The sequence below is a fragment of the Arachis hypogaea genome, unplaced genomic scaffold (genome assembly GCF_003086295.3).
Source record: "Arachis hypogaea cultivar Tifrunner unplaced genomic scaffold, arahy.Tifrunner.gnm2.J5K5 arahy.Tifrunner.gnm2.scaffold_472, whole genome shotgun sequence".
Lineage (NCBI taxonomy): Eukaryota > Viridiplantae > Streptophyta > Magnoliopsida > Fabales > Fabaceae > Arachis > Arachis hypogaea.
The window spans coordinates 6,814-12,000 of record NW_027255697.1 but is presented as its reverse complement, the minus strand read 5'-3'; the positions used below and the strand labels follow the sequence as shown (position 1 = coordinate 12,000).

At 38.8% G+C, this 5,187-nt stretch overlaps 1 non-coding gene across 1 annotated transcript; it reads right to left on the bottom strand.

Annotated features, from left to right (window-relative positions):
- Window positions 1-4,268: 4,268 nt before the first annotated feature.
- On the bottom strand, window positions 4,269-4,372 carry LOC114927390 (small nucleolar RNA R71). The gene has a single exon (XR_003817693.1). It is a non-coding gene; the product is annotated as a small nucleolar RNA R71 (small nucleolar RNA).
- Window positions 4,373-5,187: the final 815 nt, after the last annotated feature.

Genomic DNA, 5,187 nt, shown 5'->3' with positions numbered 1-5,187 from the left:
ATGACTGAATTTGAGATAATGTTAATTTGATTTGATTTGGAAAGATTATTTTGAACTATTGGATGTTCAATGTATTATGGGACCACAAGTGCATGTCGAATTCAGACATGTTGTAAATTTTATAAAAATGGAGACTTTGTTTAAAATGGAAAAAAGATTTATGATTTCAAGGATTTTATAAGATTTTAATATAAGAGAATTGGTGCTTGATTTAAGAAAATGAATAATTTGAATTGAATTATTGAAGAAGTAATAAGTTTTGGGAGTATGAGATGAAGAGTTTTAATGATTTTTAATAATTAAAAATGAGATGAATGTGAGTGAGATTTGTTTTGAAGATATTGAGGTGTAGCAAAGTAGTGGTTATGCCAGTTATTTTGACAGACTGGAATTACCAGATTGATGTTGATTCAGTGATCATGCTTGTCAGTAGGGTAGTAGCGCAGAGTTTTGCATGTCAGTTAAGCTAGGTGGTTGTAGCCCAAACCCACTTGCTCCGCAAGGGTGTTTCAGTCCATAGTTAGCATACCAGGACATGTGGTTGGCTATATAACTGACAGATGATATCATCAACATAGGATAGGCATTCAAATGCACTATAGCTGCTTGAGTTTGAATTTGTTTGGGTCTGCCTAATTGTTAACTGTTATTAACTGACTGAGCATGCTGTAACTACAATCTATACCTGTATTTCCTTGTATGTTTTGCCTGTGTTTGTTTTTGTTGTGGTACCTTTGAGTTTGGATATTGTGATGAGATGATTATTTGGTTGTGGAATTGTTTGAGTCGCTGAGTTAAAGGCTGTGATGTTTCCTAGGAGTATCAGAAAATGAAAAATTAACTGATGCATAGACTTAATGAACCTATGTTTAACAGATGTCATCATAATTAGGTTTTAACTTTTATAGGAAGAAACTGAGTTTGGGATTTCTGGTACTTAATCACCAAGTTTGAAAAACAGACCACTAATGTCTCTCAAATTCTGATCTGTGTAGACCATGTGGTTATGATGCCAAGGCATCATAGGCTAGTTTCACTAGCATTTTTCTGTTAGTTTTAGTTGTTTTATGCATTTTCTTGAGCTTAAAGTAACCAAAAATGGTTAAATGAAGAACAAAGTAATGAACCATCCAAACAATATGATTTTGATGCAAATTCCATGAGTTTTAGTTATATTACTTAAATGCTATGAATGAAAGATTTCTCATGAAATTTTGCAAGACTTTGATGCAATTGTTTGGATGATTTCAGGGAAGAAGAGGCTAAGCAAGGAAGCAACAAAATCAATAAAGGAAGCTTGAATATCACATGTGGAGTTTAAGTTCCAGTTTAAGCCTAAACTGGAGCTTAAACGCCAAAATCATGAAGGATAAGAAATGCTGGGATTGAAGTTTAACCTCCAGTTTGACCTCAAACTGGAGGTTAAACGCCAGAATGAAAAGCCTCACTTAAGGAGCATTCCACGTTTAACCTCCAGTTTGACCTCAAACTGGAGGTTAAACGCCAGAATGAGTATGCCACCCAGGGAGGAGTTCCACGTTTAACCTCCAGTTTGACCTCAAACTGGAGGTTAAACGCCAGAACCAGGAAGAGTACCAGGGAGCCATTCCACGTTTAAGCTCCAGTTTGACTCAAACTGGAGCTTAAACGTGTTCGATAGCTTTTCTACTCCAGGGTTGCTCTCTCCATCTCCACGTTTAACCTCCAGTTTGACCTCAAACTGGAGGTTAAACGTGTTCGACACCTCCAGGGCCACCATTCTAAGCTTCCACGTTTAACCTCCAGTTTGACCTCAAACTGGAGGTTAAACGTGTTCGACCTCCAGTATGCCTCCACCCTTTTCCACGTTTAACCTCCAGTTTGACCTCAAACTGGAGGTTAAACGTGTTCGACCTCCAGGGCTGCCCTTCCTATCTCCACGTTTAAGCTTCAGTTTAACCTTAAACTGAAGCTTAAATGTGTTCGACTACATGACTCTCCAGGGCTACCTTCTTCCATTTCCACGTTTAAGCTTCAGTTTAACCTTAACTGAAGCTTAAACGTGCTTCTACAAAAGGCCTCACTGGAAGTGTCTGGCGTTTAAGTGCAGTTTAAGCTTAAACTACAACTTAAACGCCACTCTTGAAAAAGGTTTCTGGGCCAAAAATATTGTGATTTAAGTTAGTCTTTGAGCACAAATATTAACTTAAACTTACTTTGGTATGAAACCCAATTGAATATCATGGTTTATGGGATTGGGCCTGAAGGATTGATGAGTTTGAAATCTCAATTTATTGAGTCATGTGTCATTATTTGATTATCACTAAGTTGGCTCAATAAATGTTACAGGATTTGGATCAACAACCTCATCAAGATTATGGATCATAAACCCAAGGCAAAAGGAAAGCAAGGAGAGGCCTCAAAGCCCAAGAAGCACAACTGAAGCTCAATATAGAAAGTGTATAAATAGGATAGAAGTTAAGTTAGAGAGGACTTTTACTTTTCACTTTTAGCTAGTTTTCCTTTTCTTTGTAATTGAATTCAGAGCTATGATTCACTAAACCCCCTTTCATTGGGTTAGGGAGCTCTATTGTAATTCAATGAATCAATAATAGTTTAGCTTCTTCTTCAATCTTTTCTCTTGAATTTTGTTAGAAAGCTTCTCGATCTAATTCCATTGAGTAGTTGTCTTGGGAAAGAAACTACTCATACTTGGAATCCTTCGGAGCCTTGGGAAGGAATGGAGGATTCATGCTAGAGAAGCTTTCTCACAGTGGATTGGATTGGGGTTTGGATGGATATTGTGACATGTAATCCTACCAAATTTTGGTTCATGAAATTGTGTGGTATAATCAGTGATCAAGCATCATCTCTTCTTATGAACATTTAAACCAAGGGATTGGGAATTTGTTTGTTTTTAGAGAGCATTGGTGAGCCAAGGAATTGGGATCCAATCATATAAGATTGCCAAGCAAAATTCAATGAATGCATTGGTTGAGGAAGAGATATACATGTTTTGATTCGGAGATTTCAATATCTCCTAAACCCAATGAATTCCCCATTTCTGATTTCCACTTTCTCTTTACATTCAGCAATTCAATTCTTGCAATCACCCCATTCCCTTTTAATTTCAGCAATTTACATTCTGCTCTTTAATTCATGCAATTTAAGATTCAGCCATTTAATTTTCTTGTCATTTACTTTTCCCGCCAATTTTACATTCCGCAATTCTCATCTCAATCTTGATTCCGCTCAACTAGAACACACTTCTAATCCGAATTGCTCAATCAACCAATCCTTGTGGGATTCGACCTCACTCTATTGTGAGTTTTTACTTGACGACGATAACCGGTGCACTTGCCGGAAGGAATTTTGCCGATCGTGCAATTTCCTAAATCGTAGCATAACTAGTTTATGCGCATCAAGTTTATGGCGCCGTTGCCGGGGATTGGTTTTCGATTGACAATTCTCAAATTGGAAGCTAACTAGATTGAGCAATTTTCTCTTGCTTTGTTAATTCTGTTCTAGATACTTGTTGAATTTTAATTTCTGCACTTGGTTACATGCTTTCCTTCTTTATGCCTTTAAATTCATGCAACTAACTCACTGACTCACTAACTGTTTGAATTAATTCCTCAATTGAGCTAACCATACTCTTCCAGTAACCAAGAGTATTTCACTTGTTTGTGTTTGAGTGTGTTCTTGTATGACAGGTAGGAGAGGAGAGACATCAACTCCTCCATATACCGAACCAGAGAGGACCCTTCATAGACTTAGAAGGGAAGCAAGAGGGAAGAGAGTAGTGGGAGAAGAGGAATCTGAAGGAGAATCTGAGGACAATTTTGAGGAAGCTCTAGATCTCAACATGGATAGAGAAGTTCACAACCATGAGAGAGCTGATGGAAACAATGCCATTCCTGAGAGGAGGGTTCTTAGCTCATACATAAACCCAACCTCTGGGAATTGTGGTAGTAGCATCCAGAAACCACCCATTCAGGCCAACAATTTTGAGCTCAAGCCACAGCTAATATCACTTGTGGAGAATCATTGTTCTTTTGGAGGAGTGCTAATGAAGACCCAAACCAACATCTCACAAAATTCCTGAGAATTTGTGACACTGTGAAGTCCAATGGAGTCCAGGAAGATGCCTATAAACTGCTTTTTTCCCATTTTCACTTAGGGACAAAGCAGCTAAGTGGCTGGAATCATTCCCAAGGGGGAGTCTAACAACATGGGATGAGGTGGAAAGCAAGTTTCTGGCACGTTTCTACCCTCCACAAAAGGTCAATAGGCTTCGATCTGAGGTTCAGACTTTTAGACAACAAGATGGTGAAACTCTCTACGAGGCATGGGAGAGATTCAAGGACTTGACAAGGAAATGCCCACCAAACATGTTCCATGATTGGGTGCAATTGCACATCTTCTATGATGGGCTTTCTTATGAATCAAGGAAGGCTGTAGACCATTCATCAGGAGGTTCATTGAACAAGAAAAAGACTGTGGAAGAAGCCATTGAAGTGATCGAGACAGTGGCTGAGAATGAGTACTACTATGCATCAGAAAGGCACAACACTAAGGGAGTAATGGAGCTGAACCAGGTTGATACAATTCTAGCCCAAAACAAGGTGTTTGCCAAGCAACTAGCAGAGCTTACCAGGCAATTAGAAACAAAGCAAGTGGCTGCAATACACACACAAGATCAAGAGGAAGTAGGCATTGAAGGAGATGATTGGGATGAGGTTAACTATGTGGGAAACCAACAAAGGCAATCATATGATCCACATTCCAACACTTACAACCCAGGCTGGAGAAACCACCCAAACTTTGGGTGGGGAAACCAACAAATCCAACCACAAAACCACAAACCTTACAACCACAACCAACATAACAATTCCACATACCAAAACTCCAACCAAAGATCATACCAAGCCACACAAAACACTTACCCCCAATCATCATATCATGGCCAAAATAATCAACATACCCAACCTAATCCGAACCAACAATTTCAAGATCAATTAAACCGGATAGAAGGAATGATGGCAACCATGAGTCAAGACATAGTTGAATTGAAGAGCTCCAGGGATGATGTGAGAACTACCTTGAGAAACCATGGTGAAAAAATCAAGAGGATGGAATCTCAAGTAGGAGAGCTATCTCAACAGGCACCCAAATCAACTGCAGTATTCCCTAGTGACACAGAAAAGA